The sequence below is a fragment of the Dendropsophus ebraccatus genome, chromosome 6, assembly GCF_027789765.1.
Source record: "Dendropsophus ebraccatus isolate aDenEbr1 chromosome 6, aDenEbr1.pat, whole genome shotgun sequence".
In the NCBI taxonomy this organism is placed as follows: domain Eukaryota; kingdom Metazoa; phylum Chordata; class Amphibia; order Anura; family Hylidae; genus Dendropsophus; species Dendropsophus ebraccatus.
In genome coordinates this window covers 113,911,982-113,925,655 of record NC_091459.1, presented here as the reverse complement: position 1 = coordinate 113,925,655, position 13,674 = coordinate 113,911,982, and the positions used below count along the sequence as shown (strand labels likewise).

Genomic DNA, 13,674 nt, shown 5'->3' with positions numbered 1-13,674 from the left:
GTAGATGCTCTAAAATTCCTATTTCATAGGGAATTCTGAATTTGTCCAGAATGTTGACAGAGTAATTTCTTCTAAAATATTGATCATTGAATTTTTTTTCTGCTGTTGTGTTAAACATTGTAGTTTTAAAAATTCCCTACAGGCTGGAATTGATTTAATTTTTTTTTTTCACATATAAAACGAGAGTAGTGCTAACTTTATTTGTCGAGCCGTATCTTACAACCAACTTCGGATTGACTGAGCTCCTGGCACTGTGATTGTAGAAATCGCTGCGGACGCGGCCTGCCAGCTCTCATGTTACAGGAACCTTCATACTTCCTGTTGTGTGCAGACAAGTGTAACTGCTATGCCAAGTCTAAGAGCAGAGAGGAGAGCGTAAGTGGTGCCGGAGTAGTGGGAGTCATGTGTTCTGGAGAAATATGTGGATCAGGATTTAAAGTGTCTCTGTCGTTTAAATTTTTTTTTTTGCAGAAATCAATAGTAAAGGCGATTTTAAGAAATGTTGTTATTGGGTTTATTAGCTAAAAATGCATTTTTGTCATGAAAAAGCAGTTTGAAGCTCTCCCCCCTGTCTTCATGGTTTTCTATGGAGAAGGGAGGGGTGGAGGGAGATGAGGCACCAAAACAGGACAAAAAAAGTTAATTTACAGCTACATCACTGGGCTATCTCCTCTGAAGTCAGCACTGACCTCTCTGACCTCTGAATACTCTCACACAGTTTCCGCTGTGTAATCCTTTGCTCTCTGGTGACTAATCTCCCTCCTCCTCTCTCCCCTCTTCATAGGTTAGACAGGACTCGACTGATGTCGGGATTTCCTGATAATGAGCAGTGAGAGAGAGGTGGGGGGTGGGGGGACCTGGGGAAAGTCTTTCTGAATGCAGATAATGGCATATTTGCCAAATAAACCCAATTACAAAGTTTCTTAAAATTGCCTTTGCTATTGATTTCTGCAAAAAGCAAAACTAAACAAAAAAAAACATCAGTGACACTTTAAAGGGACAAGTCAGATGAGCCTCTTACCTGCGGATTCATCCAGAACCCTACTGCTTATTGTGTAATAGGCAACACATTGGTCAGAAATAGAATGAGGTTGGTAGCTGTATTGTTTATTGAGAGAGTAAGGGGGGTACATGATAGTCATCTTGTGTTATGTATTTGTGGGCTGGTGGGAGTAGCCATTGGCTTGGAGGAATTTTTCTGGTATAACTAAGAAGCATGTGCACACCAGCCGGTTTCTTAAAGCCTCAAAATGTTCCTGGAGATTTAATATACAGAGTCAGAAAGCTTCCCCAGAAGCAGGAGTGACTCCACAGTATACATCTGTTTTGGGGTTCTTGCCCCTTATAAATACAGAGCATGGTGCAAGCTGGCTACAGAGAGGCCTGTGTTGTGGGACCAAAGAGGTAATGTTTCTCTTTGAGGAGAGCATCATAAAGGCATGTAAAGACTTAAGGGCCCCATACACCTTATACTCTTGTCGGCCATACTCACCGCTTGGTGTATGGGGCTCTTGTAGCCAGATACCAACAGATTATATCAGTGGAGTAGGGGTCCGGCATCCTCCCCTTTGCTCTGGGAGAGATAAGCCGCAACCAAAGAGTGCCTTCCCATAGATAGGATCGCTCGGCCATGCTCAACGTTTTTGTGAATGGGGAGAGATAACTGATTGCCGTAAGATCAATTAAAGGTGTATAGACACCTTTACAGATCACCTCTCTTGCGCCACCTTTGGTCTGGCATAACTAGTTTTATATAAGGCTCTGTTCACAGTTTGTCAGGGAGTTCCAGTGTTTATGTTGGCAAGCATATCCCATTGTTCAGTGCTATTCATGCCACCATGAATGGAAGCCAGGTTGGCAATGTGAACAAAGCTTTAGTTATAGCAATTGTTTTATTTTGCCAGTTTGGTAATTAACTAGATGAGTCAATCTACGGTCATCAATGCTCGAGAGCAGGATGGTAGCAATGATTTTACCACAAGAAAGACCATTCCCCTGCTTGCGGGTATCAGGCAGTGTCGGCACTTCCGTCGCTCAGGATCCTGATGGTGGGAACGTGCGGTACAGTTACATAACTGGTATACTATGGGACAAGTACAGGCCTGCCGTGTACCCTGGAAAGATCTCCTAAATTCTGTGAACTGGATGTACGCCTAGAAAGTGTTCTTTTGGCATAAGTCTGGTTGGTGTCCTTTTCACCTGAATTGGAAATTTAGTTGACTATGCTTCACAATACATGTGTATGGATAGTCGTGTGCAGATATATGGCATAGAGGTGCACGTATGTGGTGGACATGCTCTATAGCACAGGAGATAAACTGTGGCCCTTCAGCTGTTGCAAAACTACAATTTCGATTATGTCTGGACAGCTGAAGCTTTGGCGGTCCAGAGACGATGGGAATTTGTAGTTTGGCAAAAGCTGGAGGGCCACCAGTTTGACACCCCGGGTGTGTTGGGTGAACATGGTGAGTCTATCTGCCAGATTGTCCATCTACCCTTAGTGGAAGCATCCGTGGGATCAGGATTTATCTAGGTCTATTTCCTAGGTTGTAATAGGCCTGATCTCTCAAGGAGAGGAAAACTTGCCTGTGGACTGAAGAATTCCAGAACGTGAGAATTGGCCAGACGACAAACCGGTGGAAGGGATTACATGACCACAAAACCTCAGACTGTAAATACTCCGTTATTATCGATCAATCACTCCTACACAGCTAAATGGCTAGACGTGCAGACAGGTACCTGAACCTACATCAAGTATGTCACTTCATCTCATCCCTTTATTGCTTACTAGTAGAGATGAGCGAACCTCAAGCATGCTCGAGTCGATCCGAACCCGAACTTTCGGCATTTGATTAGCGGTGACTGCTGAAGTTGGATAAAGCCCTAAGACTATGTGGAAAACGTGGATATAGTCATTGGCTGTATCAATGTTTTCCAGACAACTTTAGAGCTTTATCCAAGTTCAGTCGCCCCAGCTAATCAAATTCCGAATTTTCGGATTCGGATGGACTCTAACCCGAACCCGGTTCGCTCATCTCTAATGGGCACCTTTTTAAGGTCCCTATACACCTTCATACTCTAGTCAGCTGTCAGTATAAAGTGAATAGGGCTCTCCCGAGATGTCGTTGGTGGAGATAGGGATCGAACTTGATGGAAAATCACTGCTGAACCCTTTGTTCTGGGAGAGATAAGCCACAGTAAGAGTTCAGATGTGCTAAATATTTCTATGTATCTGGAAGACTGTGGACAAACAGGAACGATAACTGATGAACGAACATTTGGCTGTCCGTTATTAAAGGGGTTATCCAGCGCTACAGAAACATGGCCACCTTCCTCCAGAGACAGCCCCACTCTTGTCTCTAGCTTTGGTGGGTTTTTGCAGCTCAGTTCCATTGAAGTGAATGGAGCTTAATTGCAAATCGCACTTGAACTTGAGACCAGAGTCGTGCTGTCTCTGAAAGAAACTGGCCATGTTTTTGTAGCACTGGATAACCCCTCTTAAGGCTGCGTTCACACTATGTATACTTCAGTCAGTATTGTGGTCCTCATATTGCAACCAAAACCATGAGTGGATTAAAAACACAGAAAGGATCTGTTCACACAATGTTGAAATTGAGTGGATGGCCGCCATTTAATGGCAAATATTTGCTGTTATTTTAGAACAACGGCTGTTATATTGAAATAATGGCCGTTATTTACTGTTATTTGGCGGCCATCCACTCAATTTCACACTCTGTGTAAACAGAGCCTTTCTGTGTTTTTAATCCACTCCTGGTTTTGGTTGCAATATGAGGACCACAATACTGACTGAAATATACGTAGTGTGAACGCAGCCTTAGGCTGGGTTCACACTACGTATATTTCAGTCAGTATTGCAACCAAAACCAGGAGTGGATTAAAAACACAGAAATGTTGAAATTGAGTGGCTGGCCGCCATATAACAGTAAATAACGACCATTATTTCAATATAACAGCCGTTGTTTTAAAATAACAGCAAATATTTGCCATTAAATGGCGGCCATCCACTCAATTTTAACATTGTGTGAACAGAGCCTTTCTGTGTTTTTAATCCACTCCTGGTTTTGGTTGCAATACTGACTGAAATATACTGACTGAAATATACATATACTGACTGAAATATACGTAGTGTGAACGCAGCCTAAGGCTGCGTTCACATTACGTATATTTCAGTCAGTATATTTCAGTCAGTATTGCAACCAAAACCAGGAGTGGATTAAAAACACAGAAAGGATCTGTTCACACAATGATGAAATTGAGTGGATGGCCGCCAAATAACAGTAATTAACTGCCATTATTTCAATATAACGGCCGTTGTTCTAAAATAACAGCAAATATTTGCCATTAAATGGCGGCCATCCACTCAATTTCAACATTGTGTGAACAGAGCCTTTCTGTGTTTTTAATCCACTCCTGGTTTTGGTTGCAATACTGACTGAAATATACTGACTGAAATATACATATACTGACTGAAATATACGTAGTGTGAACGCAGCCTGAAGGTGTATGGCCACCTTTACTCCTCCGGTAGGTGGCACTAGAGACTAAGCCCCAGGCATCTGAAGAAGTTTAGGGCCCTTTTTCATACAGCTATCAGTGGGGAGGATAGGCAGCAAGGGATTGCAGCTATCTGGATTTTATTGGTGAACAGTTTACTCAGTTGTGTATAATAAATCAAATTCCATCATTTTTTTTGATTCAATAAAGCATCAGTGTTCTGCACCTTATTATCTATGGCTTAAAACCTAATACAAGAAGACACATATCTCTCCCCCAGACCGAGGAGTGGTCCCCTGGCATATTATCTCACACTGTATGCGGCCCCTTGTGTTCTCAGGCTTTAAGGAGGTGTCTTTATCTTCCTTTCCTTGGTTGCTAAGTGAATTTAATTCATACAAGCAGCGGCACAGGGCTGAATAGGAAGACGTTGCGACATCTTAACAAGTCGGGGCTAAGTGGGGCAAGTTCAGCATTATAACTGGAAGCCGTCCAGCTTTTGTAGGGAGATCATATATCCGCTATTATGGCTTCATCTCATTGCATTTGCTCAGTTTAGTTGTCAAGGCTGCTCGGTAGAAAAATGAGCCTCATCCGTGAAGGCTGCCGCCACTGACCGCCTCTCATCTGTACGATCCTCTGTCTTCTGTTCTGATAGAGCCCCCCGGTAGTAATAATGCTGTATGAGATGCCAGCTGATGCAGAATCATGGGCGGAATATTCACTGGCATTCCATCAAAAGGCAGAAGGTGGAGGCACAGATTTGTGCCAGAGCGTCTCTAGTTACTCACTGCACAATTATCCCAATGCACATGGTAAGACGGCAGAAAACAACCTATTTTAAGAGACCTGGAAGCTCTTCTCTTAACATGCTCTCATCCCAGTTTCCATGTCATAAACAAGTCCTTACCAGTTGTAAACTGCGGTGAATAATTGTCAGGCTTTTATAAGAACGTCGCTTACATTATCCTTCTCCACGTTACTCACTCTTGTTGTGTTGGGGGTAGAGAAGGGGCTCAAAATAAGGCTATGACTATATACACAGTGCCAGACAGCTATGTATACGGTGTAGCCTATATGTTATGTTATCTATGAGTCACGGCCTGTGAGTTATGATGTGGCTATGGCTGTCACATAATAACGCAGCTTTCTATGTCTTTAGAAGCAATGTGGATGGAGAGCAATGGCAGCCAGGAATCCTTTCTCGGTATGGAGGAGATTACCTAGTTGTTGGGGGTCAGTTCCTTTACATAGGGCACTAAATGACTATGTACCATAGTGTATATACTGCAATGCAGCCATTGTTGTCTGTTGTAATGACAGATAGTACAGAACTCCCTTTAAAATTGTTTCCTAAACGTCCTTAAATGTGATTGATGGTGTTGTCTACTCTGTGCATCTGTTTTCCATATGTTCTATGCGGGCATGCCGAGCGGATCAGTGGGGAGTAAAGAACCGGATTGTGTCAGGAGCCCCCTCATCCACTGAGATCAATGCGTTCATTTTTTCCATGTGATTCTTCTGTCCATGAAAATGAGCTCTTATACACTTGCTCCCCCGGTGATGACTTCTGATGGAAGAGGGGTCCTGACAGTAGGACACCTACATCTGGAATGGGCCCACAATTTCTAATGGGGTCTGCACATTGTGTATATTCTGTAAAAAGATTGTGACAACTCAGTATCAGGCTGGGTTCACACTACGTATATTTCAGTCAGTATTGTGGTCCTCATATTGCAACCAAAACCAGGAATGGATTCAAAACACAGAAAGGCTCTGTTCACACAATGTTGAAATTGAGTGGATGGCTGCCATATAATGGCAAATATTTGCTGTTATTTTAAAACAACGGCTGTTATATTGAAATAATGGCCGTTATTTACTGTTATATGGCGGCCATCCACTCAATTTCAACATTGTGTGAACAGAGACTTTCTGTGTTTTTAATCCACTCCTGGTTTTGGTTGCAATATGAGGACCACGATACTGACTGAAATATACGTAGTGTGAACCCAGCCTCATGCTCCGAGCTCCAGATATGGGATAGCTGATCAGAAGAAAAAACAAATGATACCTGTCTCTTAGCTGATGGCTGTTTTGCAGAGTTATAAAATCACGTTTTTCTTCTAAGCTCAAGTGTTTGGGGGGGGGTTTCTGCTGAGCTGCAGCATGCATGCCTCCTCCCTCCCCCACCCCTCCTTGCTTAGCATGGTTGATGTGTGCAAGGCTCTGTTCTGGAAGCCAAGCAGAAGGCATGCATTCTGCAGCTCAAAAGAGCCTCCACAACACTTCAGCTTAGAACAAACAGCCATTAGCTAATAGACAGGTATCATTTGTTTTATCTGCTATCTGCAGCTCAAACCTGATATATGGCTAACAAATTCCCTTTAAACAGGACATGTCCGCATGCTGGAGCCCTTTTTTGATGGAAGAAAGTTGTGCGGTCCCTCTGTTATTCCTCTTGGAAATCTGCAAATCAAATGACAGAGTATTGCCATTTTCTTGTTTTAGGAGTGGCGTTATGGTATGTTCACACTACGGAATAGATAGGGAATTTCAAGTGGAATCCGCTTGGAAGTTCTGCCTGTCTCGTTAATTCAATGAGATTTTTCAAGCGCAATCTGCAGTGTGCCCAAAGAATTCACTTTGGGCGGATTGAGGATTGTGCTGGAGAAATCCCATTGAATCAATGGGACACACAGAATTTCAAGCAGAATCTGCAGCACAGATTTCACCTGAGATTCTTCGCCTGAGATTCTTTGCCTATTTCCATAATGTGAACATACCCTCACAGTCTGACACTGCCCAAACACTAAAGTCATTTTTTTTTCCCATACATTTCCAGGAGGGACTGTATAGTCCTGAGAAACGGTGCTAGAACCCTGGTACTATCACTGAGCTCTTTAATATTGTCACGTGTTTCCTGTGGTGTTCCTCGCGTCCTTTGTATTAATTATAATGGGTAACTTTTTTTTTTTCCCTGTAAAATATTCACACGAGCTGAACCTTGGCTCCGGATATCTACATTGTTTTAACTGCAGTCACCTGGAAAATATTCCTTTTACCCTTGAAGATGTGGATTAATGTGTTTTGTGCCAATTAAAAATAACACGCCTTATTAAACCGGGGGTCCGATACCTGGAAAATAGTTGACTCTCACCCGTAAACTGAGCCTCGTTCACACTGTACAGAGTTCAGAACAATTTATTTTTCTGAAGCCGGTTGACTTAAGAATGACCCTTGTATGTGGCTGGCAGCCATGTACCTCTTGTTCTCAGAGTGTCCTTACCAATGTGCTAAGTCCGGCTGCTCCGGCCCCTGCTGCACAACCTTTATTTGCTGTACGCCATAGGCGGCTGAGGGAGGGGGGGCATGCAGATCTGCTTATTTGTGCCTCCTAGGCAAACACGAGCCGTTTTACTGGAAGTTTTTATTGGAAGTCTTTTTAATACATCCGTTTTTATGCCTTTGTCAGACGGTGTTTGCAATATAACCAGTATGTCACTTGCTTCACCTTCTGTGCAAACGGAAACCAATGCAAAAAAAGAGCTCACAAAGTGCTGGGACAAACCGGACTGTTTCTGCTAGGGAACACATGGCTGCCAACATTTGGCAACAGGTGGAACCACCCAAAACCTGGGCACCAAGGCGGATTTTCAACTTACTATGGCTATATCAATCGGGGTGGTCAATGTGGTTCAGCCTGGGATGCTCATAATAAGTGGACCAAGGCTATCTTAAAGGGGTTATCCAGCGCTACAAAAACATGGCCACTTTTTCCCCTCTCTTGTCTCCAGTTCAGGTGTGGTTTGCAATTAAAGGGGTAGTGCGGCGTATACCCTTTATTTACTAAATAACACACATTACAAAGTTATACAACTTTGTAATGTGTGTTATTTAAGTGAATGGCCCCCTTCCTCGTGTTCCCCCCCCACACCGGAAGTGTGGTGCATTAGAGGGGGCAGAGGGGGGTCGTCATGAGGGACGGCTGGAGCGGTCCGGCTGGCCTCCCGAAGATGACGACGTCGACCAAAGATGGCAGACTGGGTCAACAGCAATTGAGTAAGTATAATGCATCACACTTCCGGGGTGAGGGGAAAACGGGGAAGGGGGCCATTCACTTAAATAACACACATTACAAAGTTGTATAACTTTTGTAATGTGAGTTATTTAGTAAATAAATGTTAACGCCGCACTACCCCTTTAATTGCAAACCACACCTGAACTGGAGACAAGAGGGGCAAAAGTGGCCATGTTTTTGTAGCGCTTGATAATTCTTTTAAGATAACAATCCTATACTGCTGCCAATTCCCAGCAAAGCAGAGCCGCTTGATTTTTTTTTTTTTTTTTTTTTTTTTTACATCAACTACTGTTTCAGGTAAGCAGCGATGGAGAACTGGGCAGCCCATAAGCGAAATTTTTTTGTGAGCCTACAAGTCCTTTATTAAATCAGTCTAAGGGTGCGTTCACACCTACCGCATCCGCAGCTTATTTTTCTGCGGAAATCCGCAGGTCTGGTAGTGCAGATTTCAACCTGCGAGAAATCCGCGTATGTGTGCGTTTTGCGGTTTTTCTGCAGCAAGTTTATCGCAACTGAAATGTCAGTTTAAAATGTCTCTCATTCTAAATGGACATTTCAGTTGCGATAAACTTGCTGCAGAAAAACCACAAAACGCACACATACGCGATTTCTCGCAGGTTGAAATCTGCACTACCAGACCTGCGGATTTCCGCGGAAAAATAAGCTGCGGATGCGGTAGGTGTGAACGCACCCTAAAACTTAAGGACCATACCCTTTACCTAAAGAACACATCCACCATTGTCAGCAGTTTTTGAAATGCAGAGAAAATTTGCAACTTTTTAGGCACAATTCAAAGCAAAAACTAATGTAAACTGGTAAATGTGGGCCTTGGTGAGGCCTAACGCAACTGTATAGACTCCTAATGTGACACCCATATAATTCTGTGAGCCCATGCACTACCTTAAGTGCCTTCATTTTACATGGAGATAATCATGAGAATTCACGAGAAAAATAATTGTGCCCCAGTATGCACCATTATTGTGGAGAATACAGTAAGGCTAAGTTCACGTAATTTTAAAGTAAAGAACGGACGCTGATTGCCATGTAATCATCGTCTGTTCTTTACTACAGAGGCGGCATTGCATTGAAATTTTTAGAACAGGCATTAAAATAATATACCTGCCTATTTCCGGACGTTGTTCAGTGAATAGTAGCCGGAAATAATAGATGTTCACACAATCGGCAGCGACCGCACATTAAATTGAAGTGAATGGCTAATTGATTTGCGGGTACACCCGACTGTGCCCGTAAAAAAATAGCAAAAAACAGAGTTAGGGTCCTATTACATTGAGCGATTTTTAACGAGATTGTTTATCGTTAACCTGAAATCGTTTACCATATTACACAGAACGATAATTGTTACGATCGTTATTGCTATGGTTACCATGATCGTTTATTCCTTCTGATCCCAGAAAAACCATGAACAATGTGCATTTACACTGAATGATTAGTGAAAGAACGCAGGACTTGAGCAAACGAATGTGGAATTACAGGGAACGATTAACGATAATTTTAGGTTCAGATCTAAATAAATGATCAACGACATACGAACAATTTTTCGATAGTTGCCTGCAATTACACAGAACGATTATCATTTAAATTCGAACGATTTAACGATTCTTTGCACCATAATCGTCCCGTGTAATAGGGCCCATAGTGTGAGGTTACCTACTTCACAATAAAACTACCCAATGGAGTAGGTCAGGACTGGCCAAGTAAGTGGTGCCATATGGTACGCATGAACCTTTTATATTGTAAATGATTCACTTTTGTGTGTCTAGATGTTTCTTTATATTGGATAATGTCCAGTTCATAGATATCCTTTCGTGTTCTTTACTGGGCATATTGCACACGTTGACTGTTAGTTTATAATAAGGAAATGTTCTATTACTAGATGGATGGCATGGATCTTCAGCAAGACTATCTATCTATACCGCACTATGTCAGCAATGCTCACATGACTGGGTACTTTCAAATATAGATGTAGATAGCGTCATTACATTGCAGTTTGACCATGTAGTTATTTGAAGATAAAGACGTGTCACAACCATTGTGTTACTGAGTCACATGCCAGATAGCTAGGGTACTTATTCACCTAATACTTTTCCAGCTGAGAGAAGATAGTAGTGCCCCTTTTTTATGTGCATGGGTCTTGCTGATCTGATAGCATACCACTGGTTAATCTTTTGTTTTATGGATTGATTTTTAAGAACTAGGTTGCCACTGCACAGTAAGTTGGGTGTTATGTGCCTTCTAAGTTGATGCCCTTGAAGTCACCTTTGTTCAGTTGCAGAATAATGGAATGGCCCATGGCCAGCCGCCTTTACCCGCTCCTGACCAGATGTTGAGTGTTGTCACCCATACCCTGCACCAGAGGCTTCCTGTTTTTAGGCCAACAAGAACACAATCCAATGGGATCTATTGCCTAATGGTCCACCTGCTGCACCTTCCCTTGACCAGCCATCTTTAATATTCACTGGCCATCATTGTTGTTCTGCTCTGTTTTCGTATAGATTTTTTTTTTTTCTTATGCCTAAGAATTTACAAACTTATCCAGCTGCAGGAAGAGGACATACCATCCCGGCGACATGTGTTTTTCCTCTCGTAACTGTGTCGTCAAGGAAGTGACCTCTGACTCGCTATACAGCTTTGGGTTACTATGGCAGCCGAGCAAGTTGATGCTGGGGACGTTTTATTTCCCACGCAAGTGCTGAAAGGGTTCAGTGTGTGAGTGGAGGAAACCTATAGAAGTTGTGAGAAAAGCCAAGTTATTCAGTGAGGAGTGAGTCAGACGCCCATTAGTTCCATGTTCCTTGAGAGATCCACCACCCACAGCATGATGGTGGCCTTATAAACAGTGTATTATTTTTATATTATACATAGAAATATAGTATGCAGTTTAGTCTTTGTTTTTTGTTCTTCGTATCTATGTATGGCCTTTTTTTTTTCTTTAATACATCGGAGAGAAAACACTACACAGAACATGCGTACAATATATTCACCACTTTAGCATGAACTGAGACTATTCCCAATTGGTTTTAATTCCTTTAATTCCCAATGTGGTCTTGTCTCCTTTTTATTTATTTCTCCTTTTGGTGTCTTTAGTATTAATGTAAACTTGTCTCCAGGACCACTTTTGGCCATAAGCTTGGCCCTGCACACATTCATGATCATTCTTCATCGAATTCAAATGCATTCTTGGTTTGGCCAAGCATGCGTGTTTTCTCAATAGAGAGAAGGAAATAAACCAGCCTGGTGTTGGCTTATCTCCCCTTAAAACAAACGGATTAGGCTTTTAGCATACCCACTCCTTACCTCATTCTTTATTCCAACAACAACATCATCATTTATAGGTATCCAGTTAAGACAGGGTTCACGCCACAATGGCATGTCTTCGTCACTAACCTGTCAAAATGGGATGCCGATGTGTATATATACACAGACGCCATTGACTTCAATGGCCCAAACTTTGTCAGCCAATGGAGATTGTGATCCTGCTGTATACAGCTCTAGTGAGACCACATTTGAAATACTGTGTCCAGTTCTGGAGACCTCATCTACATAAAGATATTGATAAAATAGTCAAAGACAGGCTACAAAAATGGTGGCGGATGTGAGGCATGAACCATATCCAGAAAGACTTAAACGTTTGAATCTTTAGAGTCTTGAGGAAAGAAGGGAAATGGGGGACATGATTCATCTTCTATGGTCTCTATGTAAGTGAATCGGTGTAAGGAGCCACGGAGCCTGGGGAACTCACACAGACAGAAAACACAGAGAGAAAACAAACTGCATTCACATGCTGTCCATGGTAGGATTTGCACCCACAACCCAAGTGCTGTGAGTCAACACCATCCGATCTGACCCCGACTCCTGTCGAGAGGGAATAGTCATGTGAACTCTACACTGAATGGATTAGGATATAGTCCGTGGTATACTGTAGCCCTTCTACAGGTATTCCGAGGATAGTGCTCTATGTAACCAGAATAATTTGGTTTTTTTTTTCTTTTTCATATATAAACATAATATTTAACAGAACCCAATGACCTTTCTGCTCCCGCTACATGAATGTGCTTGTTCTCCATATGTCTTGTGGGTAACCTTACAGAATTCCCAGAAACCGTAAAACACAGATGCTTCAGCGTTGCCTTTGAACGTGGTTTATATAAAACAACCATATGTAGTTTATGAGGTTTTGTCCACATGTGTATTAATAGGACATGTTAATGAGCTGAACAAAAAAGTATACAAGTAATAAAATACCCCATTTATACAAGTGCCTGAGTCGGGAGCTAAAGTGACACCATACCTGGGCATGGGCACATTTTATCGCCATGCTCATACATTTGCTGTGGGGTGGTCGTGAACACTGGGGGAGTGGGCGGCTACAGGGAAATTAGGTTGCCCTTTTCCTCCCAGTGGGACTATACAAAGGCTGTGCTTGGCCACAAGAACTTTGGTGACATTTTGAAGCAGTTGGTACTGGACAAGATTTTTCACCATGTTGGGAAAAGTTAATAAAGTGAAACCTCTCCAAAAGACCACCCTTATCAAGACCAAATTTCACGTGATGGGCTTTAAATCTACCATACATTATGTATAGGGCCACACAACTGCCCCCCCCCCCCCCCAAGGAGACCACTTTTCAATACAATGTTGGCTGGTCTGCGCAAATAGCCGACATAGCAGGGGTCATCGGTCAAAGAGAGTGATCCTAGGAGAAGAATCTTCTCCTAACACTGGAGATGCGGAGACATCTCCACCGGTCAAATAAAGATGCTGCTTTATTTATATTTTTGCTGCTGGTATCTATGGACAGACACACAAATTTCTAGCATTCACATTGTACGTCGTAATGTATTAAACAATTGTATTACCGTTGGTTACTGTGGAAACTGCATAATCGGGATTGATGTAATATCTAGATGAGATGGGTTACTCTCTGTAACACACAGCATGCCCTACCCCACTTGGCTTCATGTAAATCTGGTTTCTTTCCCAGAAAGAATTCCATTCCTCACGCTTTCCAAACCCTTTTTTTTTTTATAAGAATACACAGATAAAATTCGCTGGTTATC

General features: G+C 42.4%; 1 protein-coding gene across 3 annotated transcripts in view; it reads left to right on the top strand.

Moving 5' to 3' along the window:
* Positions 1-13,674, top strand: part of PPP2R3A (protein phosphatase 2 regulatory subunit B''alpha) — a 131,592-nt gene that overhangs the window by 37,935 nt on the left and 79,983 nt on the right. The gene's annotated exons all lie outside the window — the stretch shown is intronic.